This window comes from Chiloscyllium plagiosum, unplaced genomic scaffold, assembly GCF_037043375.1.
Source record: "Chiloscyllium plagiosum isolate Xiang-an unplaced genomic scaffold, Cpla_swu_hap1 HiC_scaffold_48, whole genome shotgun sequence".
NCBI lineage: Eukaryota > Metazoa > Chordata > Chondrichthyes > Orectolobiformes > Hemiscylliidae > Chiloscyllium > Chiloscyllium plagiosum.
Genome location: NW_028270186.1, coordinates 21,062,604 through 21,080,156, shown reverse-complemented (window position 1 = coordinate 21,080,156; position 17,553 = coordinate 21,062,604).

The following is a 17,553-nucleotide window of genomic DNA, read 5'->3' as shown; positions in this document are numbered from 1 at the left end:
TAAATTTTCATCTCTCTCATGTAACTCAGTGAATTTAACAGATCCAATGACATCTGCTTTGTAATCTATCCGCTCCTGATTGTGTCCACTGTCTGATCAATTATAGCTGAAATGACTGATGATCATGAGTTGATCCATAAGTTTGGCTTCCAAGATCAATTTCAAACCGTTAGTAATTGAACTTGTGGAAAAGTTAAATCCTCACGTGGAAAGGCAAAATTAAGCGTGTAACAAAAAAAAAGCTCTCTCAAGGAGCTGGACATATGTAATAATTGATGCTGCTTGGAGACAAACTGCAATTAACATTTGAGGATCAGGATCAGGATACTCGTTTCCGTGGGGTATTCAAATACTAATTTAAACCTAAATGTGACACACCACACTATAAGTAAAAACCTGGCGTTACTTTTATATTTTTTTGCTTAATTCAAAATAAAAATTACAATAAAATCAAAGGTTCCTATTGGAGTTAACACACAACATAAAGTATCCTCTCTGACCTGTTTCGTCAACAATTCCGCTAAAATTCTCCAATTCTGAGGGATTGCCTGCAGCAGGAAGGCAGATATTGTTTCAGAATTTCTTTTTAAAAAGTGCATCTTCCTAGGCAAATGTTCGCTAAATTATACAACACTATTCTCGCCACTATTGATGTTCCTGGTAGATCTTTTTAACAATCTACTTTGTAGAATTCAGTGCATTGAATCATACTCATACTCAATTTTAATAACCCATCCGTCTACGCCCTCATCTAGATAATGTGCAAAAATGACAAACAGCAGTGATCCCAAACAGATCCTTGCAGTACACCACACATAATTGAATTCCAGATGAACATTTTCCATCAAACACTAACATCTATCTTCTTTCAGACAGAATATTTCTGATCTAAACCATTGATTCAACTTTAGTCCAGTGCCTCCGTATTTTGTTTAATAGCTTACCGTGGAGAACCTTATCAAACGCCTTACTGAAGTCCATATGAGCCACATCAACCGCTTTACCCTCATGCACCTGCTTGGTGATCATCTCAAAACAATCCATAAGGTTTGTGAGGCATGACCTAGCCTTCACAAACCCGTGTTGATTCTGTCCAATCAACTTGACGCTCTCTCGATGATTATAAATCCTAACTCCGATACTTTTCCCCAATATTTTACCCACAATCGAAGTCAGGTTCACTGATCTATAATTACCAGGTTGTTTCTACTCCCTTTTGAACAAGGGGACAACATTTGCTATCCAACAGCATTCTTGCACTATTCTGTTAGACAATGACGAAATCAAGATCAAAGTGAAACGATCTCCAATCTGCTCCCTGGCTTCCCAGGTAATCCGAGGATACATCCCTTCCTACCCAGGGGACATATCTAATTCCACACTTTCCAGAATTGATAACACGTCCTCCTTGTGAAGCTCAATACTGTAAGTCTGTATCTCAGTATTCTCCTTGAAAACATTATCCTTTTCCAGTGCTTTCCTTGCCTCCTCGGACTCCAAGCACAGCTATCCAGTATTTGTTTGATTGACCCTAATGTTTCTTTTGTTATTCTTTTATTCCTGAAATACCACAATAAAGCTTTAGGGTTATCTTTGATCCTATCTGCCAACGCCTTCTCAAGTCCCCTATTGGCTCTTCTTACCTGTCTTTTTGGGTCTTTCATGGCTAACTTGTAACTCTCCAACGCCCTAACTGAGCCTTTATGTCTCATCCTAACATAACCCTTCACTCTCCTCTTGACAAGAGATTCAACATTCTTAGTTAACTACGTCTCACTCCAACCCTTCCGACCTCGGCTTACAGGTATATACTTATCAAAGACACGCAGTAGCTGTTCCTTGAATATGCTCCATATAAAGATACGATCTTTACAATACGAAGTTAGTCACTGACTGTATATTGACCACATTATAGACGGTCTTAGTGGCACATATAATTTTAATTATTGAAGAAATGACAGTTACTGCGTTTTTTTCTCATGTTAACTTTTCACTTTCTTCTCCAGTCGATGGAAACCGACAGGGCTTGCATGGATCTCTATTTCAGTTTTCTGATTTCAAGATACCAGGTTCATGATGATGGTTCCCAACATCAAGCGTGATGACATTTTATCATGTTTCGATCAGGCTTGAATAGCCCAACTTGAATAGATACTACTCCTGCGACTCGATCTAACTTACGTCAGCATATACCACATCAGTCGCAAGCAAGTGCATCAGCGCAGGTAGCAGGACCATAATGGATGGATAAAATCACAGGTTGTAGTGTAGGAGATATAAGTTCGAACCAAAAGTGTCCCTTGACCGGAAGCCAGGGTATTTGGATTGCACCAGAAAGAATGTACTATGGATTCGGGATGATGCAAGTCTTTAGTCAGTCTCAATGTTTAATGTATTTGAGAATTGGAGTAAAGAAATAGGTCACCACGTTTTTCAATTGCTCAATGAAGGTTGGGCGTGTCACAAGATAAATCAGCGTGTTTGTGCGGAAACTGATCATCTGGATACATTTGCAACAGTTCCTTGAAACAGAGGTAGACATACAGTCTTATATCCCAAACATACCTTTCGCCAATTTATAGAATATGCCACTGATACAGAGTAGTTCAGAATGAAATTCTCTGAGGTAAGAACCTGTAAAGTGATGGCATTTCTTTGACTCGTCCTCTCGGGGAGTCTGCACTCTTTCTGTTGCTGTAGTAGTGGCGTCTTTGACGTGCTTTGTTATTCACGATAATGTGTGTAACCATTAAAGCACTGATGAACAGAATAGGAATACAGGAAACTCCAAATGTTTGTAAATAATGAAAGAACTCAATTGTTCCTCCTGACTGAAGAAAACGTGAAGTCACTTATCATCCAACAAATCCATGGTCTGTTCCTCTTTTTATACTGACCTCTAAATTTAAAATAGCAAACGAAGCTCTTCAAGCAGCTTAGTGCAGTAACTGGACCCAGCAACTCAGCTGCTTCTTTAACATTGCAATATTTACTTTTCAAATTTGTGCAACAAATATCGTCAAATCGATCAGAGGTAAAAGTGACAGTAAACAAGACACAGCAGTCAGTCGCAGCATAAATAAGGACAACATGGATATTACACAGAGGAATGGCGTGTAGAAATGTATCTTTTCCTTACACAGAATGGAATGTGTCCCAAAACGAGGTCAAAGATAATGACCAGAAGATCTGCGTTTTCCACGGTCACCTGGTAGTAAGTGACTCGATGATAGTAACCACACATTCCCGGGACAGGAATGCAATAGGTAGTTATTAGCTGAGAATACATAGAACAATTAACTTATCGACTCTGGTCGGAGTCAAGGAAATACTGATTATATATCCGTGAAACAATCATGAGGTCATCTGCAGAAGCTAATGATCACTGTCGCACTTTATCTGTTCATGAAATCAAAATATAAAACAACTTAAACATTACTGTAGGCCCAAAAGCTTCCTTACAATTGGTGTGAATATTGAAACAAATGTTAAAAATCACGAGAGCTATGCTGAAGGATTGATGTAAAACCACAATATGTCAGTCGTGATTAGTGTCCCAAATTACAGAGTCCAAATGACATTTGAATAGATGCATGAATTGGAAACATTTGGAGGGATATTGGCTCGGAGCAGACAGGTAGTCTGGGTAAATAGTGGACAACATTCAGCATGGACTGGTTGGGCTGAAGGAGTTGTCTCCGTGCTGAATTACGCCATTTTTCTGTAACTTGCTTTGTAACCCGATGAAGGAGCAGCAATCTCGAAGTTTTTTAGATTAGATTACATTACAGTATGGAAACAGGCCCTTCGGCCCAACAAGTCCACACCGACCCGCCGAAGCGCAACCCACCCATACCCCTACATTTACCCCTATACCTAACACTACGGGCAATTTAGCATGGCCAATTCACCTGACCTGCACATCTTTGGACTGTGGGAGGAAACCGGAGCACCCGGAGGAAACCCACGCAGACACGGGGAGAACATGCAAACTCCACACAGTCAGTCGCCTGAGTCGGGAATTGAACCCGGGTCTCTGGCGCTGCGAGGCAGCAGTGCTAACCACTGTGCCACCGTGCCGCCCACAGTTGATACTTCCAACTGAAGCTGCTGGACTGCAACCTGGTGTTGTGTTATTTTTAATGTTGTCGCTCATGTTCTTCCCCTGATGTTTACTGAGTACTCCTGTTTTAATTTTGAATAAAGACACTGCACCATAAACTCCCACGTCCTCCCTCATCAGATCAGTAACCAATTATCCAGTACAGGAGTGTTGGAAAAATACTAAGGCACTTCCTTTAATTTCTTCTCATGAAGATTCTGTTAGTGAGTACTTGCACTCTTGCACAGGGGTCTAAGCTACTTTCTGTCATCAGGAAATGAATGAAATAATTCAAAGTCGGTTGAATGTATGTCATCCAGTACAATGTGGTCAACGATGTTTGATCATAGCTAACAATGTAAACATTTATTCCTTCCATCTGTAATATTAATTAGTGCAGTATGTACCACAAGAGTCCTGTGGAAACTCAAAAATACACCTCAGGCGATAATTTCCAAACCCAGCACTCCAGCTCTCTAAAAAGGAGAAGGCAGCACATTATCAGAAAAATATCAAGGGACTGAATAGCCTACACTGGCTCTTGATTCCTACATTTGCATTTTCTACATTTCAATCTTCGTTATTGCAAATAAACTTCATAAACAATGCCCAGGATATAATTACAAAATGTAACAACGTGACATAGTTGTCAAGAATGGGAAGAATTATCATATCAGACTCAAAATGTCAAGACTGCTTTGTGCTCCAGGTATCTTCAAACCACTGTCTTTCCCTCAGCCTCGGGGCTTGCTCTTAGGAAAGTTGGAATGAGAATGCAGGAACTAGCAGTAAGAGTAGGAATTGGGATAACGCAAGCATGTGTTTGTGACAAGTAACTTGGAAGTGGATGAAACATCAGAGGTGCACCAATACCGTGGCTCTATAATATAGTTATTGATTAAACAAATAGGTTTGCAACGAATAGGAGAAAAAAGCTTTGTTTTATATCGATAAAAGTCTACAACAGCATATGCATTACAATAGTAAGTCACTCATCCTTGAAAGAAAACTAAATTCGCATGGTTTACACACCGAATTTTGGTTCTCAGAGATTTGTTAGACATACGAGAGTAGTGCAGAGTAGCACAGTGCAGAGAGTAAATTAAAAGCACATGCATTTAACAATGGTATTTATTGAATGAACACTAGAAACATCAACAGCAGCAAGGGATACATACTAAATGCCAAAAATAATTAGAAATTTAAAGAAATCGCCAAGTGCACCAGCAAATAAAAGTATGGGATGGTAAACGAATTGAATCATCTGAACGATTCTGCTGATGCGATGTGTTGGTCCCATCTGAAGGCAATTTGCATGATTTGACCATTCAACTGATTGTGTTCACATTCTGAACTGTTGCTGTCCAATTGCAATCTATTGCTTTCACATCCAGAATCATTGTTGGATCATGACAATCGAATAATCTTTGATTCCAATCTATTCTTGTGCCAGTGCAATCTAGTGTTGTCAGAGTCAAATCCTTTGTTTGAATTTACTATTCTTGGGTCACGAGCTAAAATCACTTTGTCTCTTCTTTACTGTGCTACCACTGACACTCTGTCAAATATATTGAAAGATATGCTATATCAATTAAAGAGAGACTCCCTCCCCTTGCGCAATTATTATCCACAGAGTTTTATGTCGGTGACAATGATTAAAAAACAGTACCTTCTAATCCAGGAAACAAAATGACGTATTTACTCTGGCCAGATTCGAAGTCTGCTGAAGAAAGAAATTAATGAAGATATTTGTCCTAAAACAGTCGTTTGGTCGACACTAGAAAGTTATAAATTTAAAGCTGTATTTTGGAAAATTAGTGACTATATCCTTAAGCTGCAAGGAAGTCCGTAAACTGCAAGCCATCTGTTGTAGTGCCATGGTAGAATGGACTTTGAAGCTGTGGGTTAGATACGGATAGGAACAGTTGAATAATTGTTCAGACAGGACGGAGATACGTCATGTGGTCCCCAGCAGAGCAAGCTCTGATTCTTCAAAATGATGCCTCAATTTACAATCATGGCTGTTCATCTACTGTCATGCTTCATGTTCCTTCACGTCATTAATAACTACATATCAACTATCTCTGCCTTGATATTACTTAATGATTCAACTTTCACGAGTCACTGGTGGAGAGAATGACAATGATTCATTGCGACCTAGTTAAAAGGTTCGTCCTCATGCAAGCTCGAAATTATTTGCATGGAGCATTTTATGTCTCCAAAACCACACAGCCAGGGAATCCTCCAACTGAATGTACTATCCATCCCTTTTTAAAGTTTGTAGACTTCGAGGGCTATGTCGCTTATTCTTCTAAACTCACGAAAATCCAGTCTCCTCATCGATAATCCCAAATATTCCAGGAATATGTCTGGTGAATTTTGGATGAATTCCCTGTTAAGCAAGCATGCTTTGAAGGAGAGTTTGAAGTAAAAATTCAAAAGGCAGCGATTGATGAAATATGTTCAACAGAGGTGTGAGACGGTGATGTTGCGACTACTTTAATTGTGTTTCTGTTAATGTTGACTCAATATGGTAATTAGCGTGGTTCAGTGGATATGATTTACAGGAAATTCAGAAAGGCCTTCGACAACGTCCCATGTAGAATAGTGGTCCAAAACGTAAGAGCCGTCGGAATATAACGCAAGTTGGCAACTACATCCAAAATTGACTACCCAGTAACAGGGAAATTGTGATAGGGAATGCTTGTTTTGTTTCTTGTCAGTAAAAGCCTGTGACGATTGTGCACTTCAGGGACCAGGGCACGGTCCCTTGCTGTTGTTTTTAGACAGGACTTGTTTCGATAGGAACGCAGAACGTTTAATTAGTAAGTGACAGGAAAATTGGTGGTGTTGTTGGTCGTGAGCAGGATCGTCTCAGGCTGCATACTGATCTTGAGTAACTCGTAAATTGAGCAGAGCAATGGCAGATAGGATTTAATTAAGTTAAGTGATGAACTTCGTGAGGTGTAATAAGGGAAATATTTTGCACAATTGGTCCCCAGGGAGTACTGACGAGCAAAGGGACCTTGCTGTACAAGGCCATTGATCCCTGAAGGTGTGAGAAAAAGAATACATGGTTGGAGATGGGGTCTTAGTTGCTTGTTTTCATGAGCCTCAATGCAGCATATCGGAGCAAACAATTCTCGGTACAACTTTACAGGATTTTAGCTGGGTCTCTGGTGTAATACTGTGTGCTGTTTTCGTCACCAAACTAATAGGAGGATGTGACTGGACCGGAGAGGGCACAGAGGAGATTCGCCAGAATGTTAAAAAAAGGTTGAAGACGTAATGTAGAAATTGCTGTTGGATCTCAGCGGGTTCCATGCATCTGTGGGGGAAACAATAAAGTTAATGATTGGTGTCGGGTGACTCTTTCTTCGATTGCTCGATCCAATTTACCAACTAATGAAGAAAAGAGTTCTGAGGTAGCGTGTGACAAATGGATCAGATCTGGATCCACTGCTTTAAATCCATTTACATAAATGACTTGGATATGAACATACAGGTATAGTTATTAAATTTGCAGGATACATCAAAACTGGAGACGCAGTGGACAGAGAAGAAGGTCACCTCAGAGTACAACAGGAACTTGATCAAATGTGCCAATAAACGAGTAGTTACAAATGAAGCTTAATTTAGATTATTGTGACGCGCTGTATTTTGGTAAGGCTATTGAAGGCAGAAATTATACACTTAATTGTAAGGTTCTGGTTAGGAGGGGGCTGGGGGCGAAATATCTATTGCCGTAAAATCATGAAGGGCATGGTTAAGGTTAATTGTCAGGATCTTTTCCACGGGGTTGAGGTAGTCCAATACTAAACACCATTGATTTTGGCTGAGTGGGGATAGATTTAAAGTAGACCTATGGTGCAACTGTTTTTACGAAAAGTGATGCATGCATGGGATGTGCTGCCAGAAGAAGTGTTGGAGGCTGGTACAATGACAACATTTAAAAGACATTTGGATGGCTATATGAATAAGAAGCCTTAAGAGGGTTATGAGCCAAATGCTGGCAAATGGGCTTGGATTAATTTCGGATATCTGCTTGTCATGGATGAATTGCACGGCAAGGTCTGTTTCCCAGTGTCCAGCTCTATGAATCTATAGGAGAAAGGATATGACACAAATGCAGGAACAAGAAATGGTATCCAAATCCAGCAGGTAAATAGAATAATGTTAACACATTCATTTAAAAAAAACCCGTATCAGAGACAATGCACCAGAGAATCTCAGGTCCAAAGCAATTACATACCTTCTCTGACTCATTTATGTTCTACCTTACTGACTCCTTATAGGTCCTTCACATTGGAGTATGAAGGCAATCGAAGTTCCATGTTTGCTGAAATTGATGTCTCAGTAGTACGGGAGCTTAAACGTCCTCAATTCTAGACGGACAGATTTCCAACCGACACTCTCCAGGTTTGGAAGTTTTACAAACTAAATCCTTCTGCGAATGTAACTTATTCGGCCAAAAGCCCTTCATCACGAATCCTTTACTAGCACTACTCCAATGTTGACTCCAAACTGTAGCAACTGCAGTACCCACTTTCGCCAAGTGAACTGATTCCCGAATCTCCACGAACAGCCTTCCCAGAGAGGGACAAAACTTGCTTCTCAGCTGAAGTTCTGCATTCCCAGAACTGAAGTGTGAAAAAAATCTCTTGGTTCTGTTGCATCTAATGGTTTGTGATCACAATTTCCTACTGTCACATGTTCGACAATTTATTTGCCAGTTTATTGGAAACACTGTTCAGACTGCTTACATTAATTAAATAATATACAAGCATGACGATTTTGGTTATCAACAGCCCCAATCAACATTGGACTAACATGGAGTCAGTACAAATTTTTTTTAAGTCACGTTAAGTAGTGGTGACAGCATCTTTTTCTCTTAATAAGTTGCAAGGGAACTCATCCCTCTGACTCCCGCCTATCATTCTTTTCCGTCTTTCATCTGTCTGGTGAAGTACACTCAGTGTAAAATCTCCCATTCCTCACTCGCAATAAACGACTCTCCTCGACCTTCAGACTTTTCGGAGTCTTGTTCCCTGTTCAGTTCCTCCAGTGTAAATTTGACCTAACCATTGCGGGTTTAGTCCAGTGTGCATATTTTCCCGCATGTATTTGCATTCTCCAAATTCCTTGGCCTCTGCGTGTTTATTTCACCACGGAATTGAACCCCTTTTTCTGGGCTTCCCCCAAACACGTCTTAACCTGTTTACTCCTCTCTGGTCACGGATTTTTCTTTTTAATATAATATTTCCACTCGAAGTTTGTTTTATCTATTTCAGTCAATTGCCAGTACCCTTTCGACCAACGGCAACAGGATAGCTACTCGTGATATCAGATGGTACTTGTGCCCTATCTGACTTGATCAGAGTCTCAGGTAACCTTATGTTATAAGCTTACTTTCACAAAGAAAAACATTGAAAAGCTTGCGTTTGAGGCTTAATTAATTATTAATGCTCATCACGGACATGTTCACCATTTTGATTTTGTTCCTTATTTTGGTTTGAAATACTTGAATTATTGCAAGTTAGATATTGCTTGGATTCCTCTTTAGAGCCCAAATACATTCCCGTAGATTAATTCGGAACTGAGAAAATTAGTTTGAGACAACATATGGAAAAAGCCAGACATAGACAAGATAATTCTGAAGACCAGCAGTCTGCATTATAATGACCAGTAAAATTGTCTCCGTTTCTTTGAATTTCCGCAATGCTGGCACATCATTTAGTCAATATGTGAGCGTGATGATTGAATTGACAGTGTACCTGTTGGACTGAGGACTATATTAGCATCAGATATATCTCTATACATATTGTCGCTCAAACTTTTGTTTCGTCAATGAAGGAAATGTCAAATGATGTTTTTTTTTTAACTTGATTTACCCATTAGTCTGTGTTCCCATAACTAAGCTTTCCCATTGTTACAATGCACCTGGCAGTCTATAGCAAAGCTAAGCGCAAGCAATTCGATGTTTATTGTTAGGCAAATTTTCTATCACTCCTGCTGCCCCTCAACAATGTAACTATGCATCTGAGAGACTACTGCCTGTCAGTCTGAAAATAAACCATTTCTTCTAAGTCTTGACTGTTATTTGACCAATCATCCATCCATGCAAAGACAATGCCTGCACAAACATGAACTTTCATCCTGTGTGGCAATATTTGGTATTGTACTTTAATGAAATTTTTTCATTTGATGCCGAGTTCAGCTAATGGTTCCATTTTAACTAACAAGTTTCTAATTTTCTCAAAGTTGACAAGATTTCTGTTTCACTTAACAACTTTGACCGTATCATGCTTTCGTAAAATCCATGCCACTGATTATTTCATCGATTATAGTGCTTCCCTAATTCCAGGAAAAGAACGAAGTTTCATGTACTGTTTTTCCTCCTTTCTGCTTCGCTTCCTATCCTGTATTGTATTCAGTATGTTGGTGAAACAAACAATCTTACGAGGTCGGAGTAGGCGTAGGCCATTCAACTGCTCCAGCTTGCTCTGCCATCGAGCTCAAATGCATAATCCCATCCTCCCGATATTCGAAGATCTCTTTATCAACAAGTTGTAATTCCTTCTTGCAAATTCTTAGTAATTTGTACTCAACCACTTTCTGTAGTCATGAATACCTCAAAGTTGCCATTCTCTTCACGAAAAATCTTTTCATTTCAACCTAAGTACTTTTAAGCCTTCTCCTCAAACTTTGACTGTTGATTCTGGAGTCTCTCAGCATCGTTAATATCCTGCATGCATCTAACATTTCTCTGTCTGTTGGAATGTTATAGTTTTTTTTTCCAAAGTGCCGGCATCATTTTTGTAACCTCGGGTGAAGACTATCTTAAATGATCCACCCTCTCCGCATATGTCATCCCTGCGATCCCAAGAAACAACGTGATAAACATTTGCTGCACTCTCAGTGTCATCACAACATCCTTCATCAGTCAAGCATCCGAGAACTACACGTGATATTCCAGGTGTGACTTCATTAACATCTTATATCATGGTCTCAAGGCATCTTTGTTCCTGCATTCAAATGTTTCAACCATCAAAGCCAACATGCAATTTTGCCTTCTTCACTGCATGCTGCATCTGTCCACTGACTTACACAGCGCGTGCTGGACTTTGACACCTGACTTCATTGGTTAGTCACCTCTCTCAATTGATACCCAATCAAATAATTGTTTGACTAGTCAAATAATAATTTACTTTCCTATGTTCGCCATCAATTTGGATAATGACACGTCTATACCCAATCATCCGCCATGCAGTTAACTAAGTCTTGAGCCTGTTAAAATCTCACGGCAACATTTCTGCATGCTCCTCATTGCTCCGCCTTCCAGCTATTTCAATGACACCACAATGTGCTCCCTTACCTCTATCACCAAGATGGGATGCATCTATCTGCTCTTGAAGGCTTTTCTACGAAGTTCTAGCATGATACTGCTCAGTTGCTCAACACCAACATTTTCAGCTGGGCCATGGCTACCATTTTCTAAACGAGTAAATGCACAAGCAAAATTCTCATGTCGTATCTCTGTCATGCCCATTGCTTCGGTGAGAAGCCTAACCTGCTTATTCCTTCTGGGCCTCATTCAATCTTTCATGAACATTTTACTTTGTGATTTACCTTGCCTGGGACTTTTTCCGCATATTCTCTCTTCGCTTTCCTAATTTATACCTTAGCCTGCCTCTTGCATTTGTAGTACTCTTTCTGATTTTTATTGCTATCATAATTGTGCGTCATATGTCTCATTTTCTTTCTTTATTTTCTCTGTAATTTTCTGAATCAGCCGAGTGTATTATTCGGCTGAAAGTGCTTAATGGATACTTTAAGTTTTGAAAAAAATTAATAGAAGAAGACACGTGAGATTTTATTTAATGCGGATGTATTAGTTTAAGTAATTTAAGATACATATAAAACAATGAGTAAATGACAGAATCACAAAATCCCTGCCACGTGGAAGCAGGCAAATTGTCCCATTGAATCCAAACCGACCCTCCAAAGAGCATTCAACCCAGAGTCAGTATCCAACTTGCACATATTTGCCCTACTTAGTGAAACGACGTCAGACATATTCAACAAGCCAATCATATTTCCTTTTACCTATCGAGGACTCCAAGGTGGCAGCTGGTATATAGCATTACTCTCTCAGTTTCCATGACACTAGTCTCACGAACCTGAGTCTAAGAAATGTAAGATCCCCTAATAAGCGTGGGAAAGGTTGTGATATATCTGACATGTTCTATTGCCATCGCTGATGCCTTTTCTCATTCATGTCTTTGTGCATCAACAGATAAAGATGCCTCTCTATGTGTTGTTCAATTGTTTCCAAGCCAGCTGAGTTCACTGCAGTCAACATAGAGCCAAAAACAGTCTGTTTTGACATTATGCCTGTTTTCACTTATTTTCCTTCAGTGACTTATTGCTTTATCCAATAAGCAATTAACAATTAAATCATAACTGCCTAGTTGGATACATCATTTTTAAGCCTAAAACGACTCCAGGATATTCTTGGATGGAAGTCTCATATTTAATTTAAATAGATATATACATGGTTTGCATGCTGCTCATCACTCTTCTGAAAATTTCCCATTATTCACCCCCATTATATCCACCTTTGTTTTTAGAGGAATCTACTCCAGTTCACCTTTATTATTCATAAATACTGTACCTTATCCTTCTAGATTGAACAATTATTGCATTATGAATTCTATTTCTAGATTGATCCAGTACTCCTGCTCTCGGAATGCAGGAAAATCTCTGATGGAATGGTTTGTCCTGATTTAGGATCTCTACTGCCGCCTGGCTCACTCCTAATCTTTGACAAGCGTTTCCATCTCGGTGTTCTAATGTCTTGACATGTCGTTTAATTCATGGGTGGTGATCTTGCCCCCAGCACAGTGACACGACCGTCCAGCTTTTTTTTAAACTGGCGGTTCTGGTATCGAGTTTTCTTCAGAGGCTTTCGGCCCAACGCATCGCAGCTTTTCAATTTTCATTCCATCCCGCCGTTCTTGTGGATGTTGTGCTCATTCCACCTGTGTCTAACTCTCTTGGTCGCCGTTATTCGAACCCAGGAGCCTTTATTTGGACTTTAATTAACGTTGGTTTATGTTTATTTCCGTAACTGATCATTTTATGATGATTGCTATCATTAATATATGAAATGTGGTATGGCGATTTTGAACAATATATGTTGTATTTTTCTGTATAAATGCATTTGACAATAAATTATAAATCCTGATTCAAACGCTCTCCAGTTGGATGCCTTGTTTCCGAGTTCTACAGATTCCTGTCAGGAATGACTGGGCTCATAACCTTGGCATTAAAGAGTTGATTCACTAGGCTGATGCTGGGTAAGAGAGCAACTGTCTCATGAGGAGACTTTGAGTAGATTGGGCTGTATTCAGCAAAGATTCGGAGAATGTGAGTCTCATATGCAAGATTCTTATGGGACTTGATGGGACGAGATTGTACCCCTTGCAGAAGAATCCATGGAAACCTAACAGTGTGGAAACAAGTTCACATCAACCCTCTAACGAGTAACTTGCCGAGACCCATTTCCCCATATTTGTTTGGCCTGTCTAATGCACATAACCAACACATTCGAGAACAATAATGACAATTTAGCACGACCACGTCACCTAATCTGCACACCTTTGGACTGTCGGAGGAAGCCCATGCAGACCCGGGGAGAATGTGCAAACCCAGTAACTGCCCAATGTTACATTCGGATTCAGAACCCTGGGGATGTGAGACAGCAGCGCTAAACACTGAGCCACTGAGCCATTGTCTCAGGAAAAAAGTGGTGCCAACTTGAGAAACAGATATGGACAGAATTCCTTTCCTTTGAGGGTTTCGTATCTATGAAATAATGTACCATAGAGGACTGTTGAAGTTGGGTTGTTAAGTGCATGGAAGCCTGAGATAGGGAGATCTTACAAGTGGATTCGAAGCTTGCAGGTAAAGGATAATAACAGAGTTCTTATCGTCAGTTTTCACATGTTTTGTACTGGTTGTCGGTTTTACGATTTGTACTGATTGTCAGTTAACTGTCAACTTTTGGTTAAGTTTTAACCCAAGCATATTTACTCTGTTTGATCATTATGTCACACAGAGAAACGAACCAATGACTGGCTATTACCGTTTTTGTTGCGTTGAAACAAATACATGATTATTTTAATGTAAAAAGAACAGAGTCCAAGGTAGTCTTACATATCGCTTTAAGATTAAAGAAACACACCAATCCTGTTCTCAGCATAATTCAGATATATTCACAACTGTACAGCAAGTGTTGTCAGCTGTAATCCATTGCTTCATAAGTAGAAGCCATCTATTTCACAAAAAACTGAGGCATATTTTTTGCCACAGAGGATCATGAGTCCAAAGGAAAATCAAGAAGGGATGTAAATACATATAAAACTACCGCAACAAAAGGAGCAAATAAGGAAAGGGATGATAAGACCTTTGGATCGAATGTGTTGCACTCAAGGTATTTTAAAGGAAGCAGATTCAGAGATGAATAATGTATTAGCAGTATTCTTCCAAGAATTCATAGATTTCAGAAAATTGTTAGGGATTTGGAAACTGTAAATGCAACACATTTAATTTTAAAAGAGACTGCAATTGTCCAATGGTGGGGCATCACGTTGACTCAGTGGTTAGTACTGCTGCCTCAAAGCGGTAGGGACAAATGTTCAATCGAGCATCCGGCGACTGTGTTGAGTTTGCACTTCCTCGCCCTATCTGCATGGGTTACCCCCGGGTGCTCCAGTTTCCTTCCAAAATCCAATGATATGCATGTTTGGTGAATTGGCCAGGCTCAATTCCCCATTGTGCTCAGGGATGTGTAGGTTAGGTGTATTAGTCAGTGGTAGACGTAGAGAAATGGGTTTGGCTTGGTGACTTTTTGGTCTGTGCTTCTTGGGCCAAATGCCCTGCTTCCACACTGCATGGATTCCATGAACCAGACGATCTATTCTTTTGAAAAATGTCAATGATTATTATTAAGGATGTAAGAGCAATGATTTTAAGAAATGAAGAAAATAATCTAGCAAAGTGACATGGGCTCATAAAGGTAAAAACAATAAGTGACAATATTACGAACCAATTCGTGAAGGTGAAAATGTCTAAATGGTAAAGAGGAAGCAGTCGATGAAATGTGTTTGGATTGACTGAAGGCATTAGGCATAGAACATAGAACATAGAAGAATACAGCGCAGTACAGGCCCTTTGGCCCTCGATGTTGCGCCGATCCAAGCCCACCTAACCTATACTAACCCACTATCCTCCATATACCTATCTAATGCCCGCTTAAATGCCCATAAAGAGGGAGAGTCCACCACTGCTACTGGCAGGGCATTCCATGAACTTACGACTCGCTGAGTGAAGAACCTATCCCTAACTTCAGTCCTATATCTACCCCCCCTTAATTTAAAGCTATGCCCCCTTGTAATACCCGACTCCATACGCGGGAAAAGGTTCACACTGTCAACCCTATCTAACCCCCTAATCATCTTGTACACCTCAATCAAGTCACCCCTAAACCTTCTTTTCTCTAATGAAAACAGCCCCAAGTGTCTCAGTCTTTCCTCATACGATCTTCCTTCCATACCAGGCAACATCCTGGTAAACCTCCTCTGCACCCGTTCCAGTGCCTCCACATCCTTCCTATAGTATGGCGACCAAAACTGCACACAATATTCCAGATGCGGCCGCACCAGAGTCTTATACAACTGCATCATGACCTCAGGACTCCGGAACTCAATTCCTCTACCAATAAAAGCCAGTACGCCATATGCCTTCCTCACCGCACTATTTACCTGGGTGCGGTGAGGAAGGCATATGGCGTACTATTTACATGATACCACACATTACGCTATTAAACAAAGTGAGAGCCCATGCTTTTCACAGTACCAAATTAGCACGGACAGAGGAACGATGACTATTAGAAGACAGAGTTTTAGTGGAAAGTTGAGTTTTCAACATTGTATGCAGTAGCCAGTATAATACCCAGAGATCAGAGCAGGATCATATTTATTTGCTTATTATGCACTAATGACGTCGGTGAATGTACTACAGTCAAGTATGCAGATAGCACAAAGAACATATGGGATAGCCAGACGTGAGGACGATACAAAGAGTTTGCAGAGATACACGGACATGTTAAATGAACAATGATAAACTTGGGAAATAGAATGCTCTAAAGAAACACGTAAGGTGACGCACTCCAGAAAGAATTGTAGAAGAGCTTAATATTGTTTAAATGTAGGAAGACTGCAGAAAGCGACATAACAGAGTGATTTTGGAACGCTCGTGGAGATCTGCCACTATCTGGGAATGCAAATTTATTCTTTATTTCTTTATTTCGAAAAAAAACACGTGATTTTAAGTTTCCTGAGGTTTAGTTAAAACGGCATGATGTACGAATCAGACTGCACAGAATCACAGAACTCACTGAAATGACATGGTACAGAATGAGGCCATTTAGCCCATTGTATCTGAAGGGGCTTTTCGATCAGGCATGGTTAACCTGTTGCATGCTCCTACTTGACCTCTCCCTCCCTTGCTGGGCACACTTTCTATTCAAACAATGAATAATTGGAAATTCTAAAATTGGAATATGTAGCTTTCTGATGTGGTGAATTGTTATGTCACACAATTTCTTCTCCTTGCCATCTCCGAGTTCTTAAAAATCCCCCTTTTCTTCTGATGCTAAAAATATTGATGCACACGACTAGTCACCACAATGCAAATGACGGTCAGAGAACTGAACAGCAGAATACAAGGGAATGGAATCAATAAGGTTAAAATCATGTTGAACAAGTCAAATTTCACCACTTCTGTGTCATTATAGTCACTTCGAGTGTCAACACAGAACCAGACTCCATGGTTAATGCCCACAGAAAATAAAGCTGCAATGGAAATGGAGATGCTGTTTATAACAGAGCAAAAGACAGATTGATCCAAGAACCACTGTTATAGTTTTACTTAGATTACTTACAGTGTGGAAACAGGCCCTTCGGCCCAACAAGTCCACACCGACCCAGCGAAGCGCAATCCACCCATTCCCCTACATTTACCCAACACTACGGGCAATTTAGCATGGCCAATTCACCTGACCTGCACAACCTTTGGACTGTGGGAGGAAACTGGAGCAACCGGAGGATAACCCACGCAGACACGGGGAGAATGGGCAAACTCCACACAGTCAGTCGCCGGAGTCGGGAATTGAACCCGGGTGTCTGGCGCTGTGAGGCAGCAGTGCTAACCACTGTGCCACCCATAAATCATCATGCAGACCTACGTTGTTCGCCTTTGGCAACAGGTAGCTATAAAATTAGCAAAGCAGAAAGTGATAGGAAGTCAGAATGAACAGTTGATGAAAGCATAAATTAAGATACAGATTAAATTGCACACTGGTTTGATGGCCATGACAGATCAAGGGA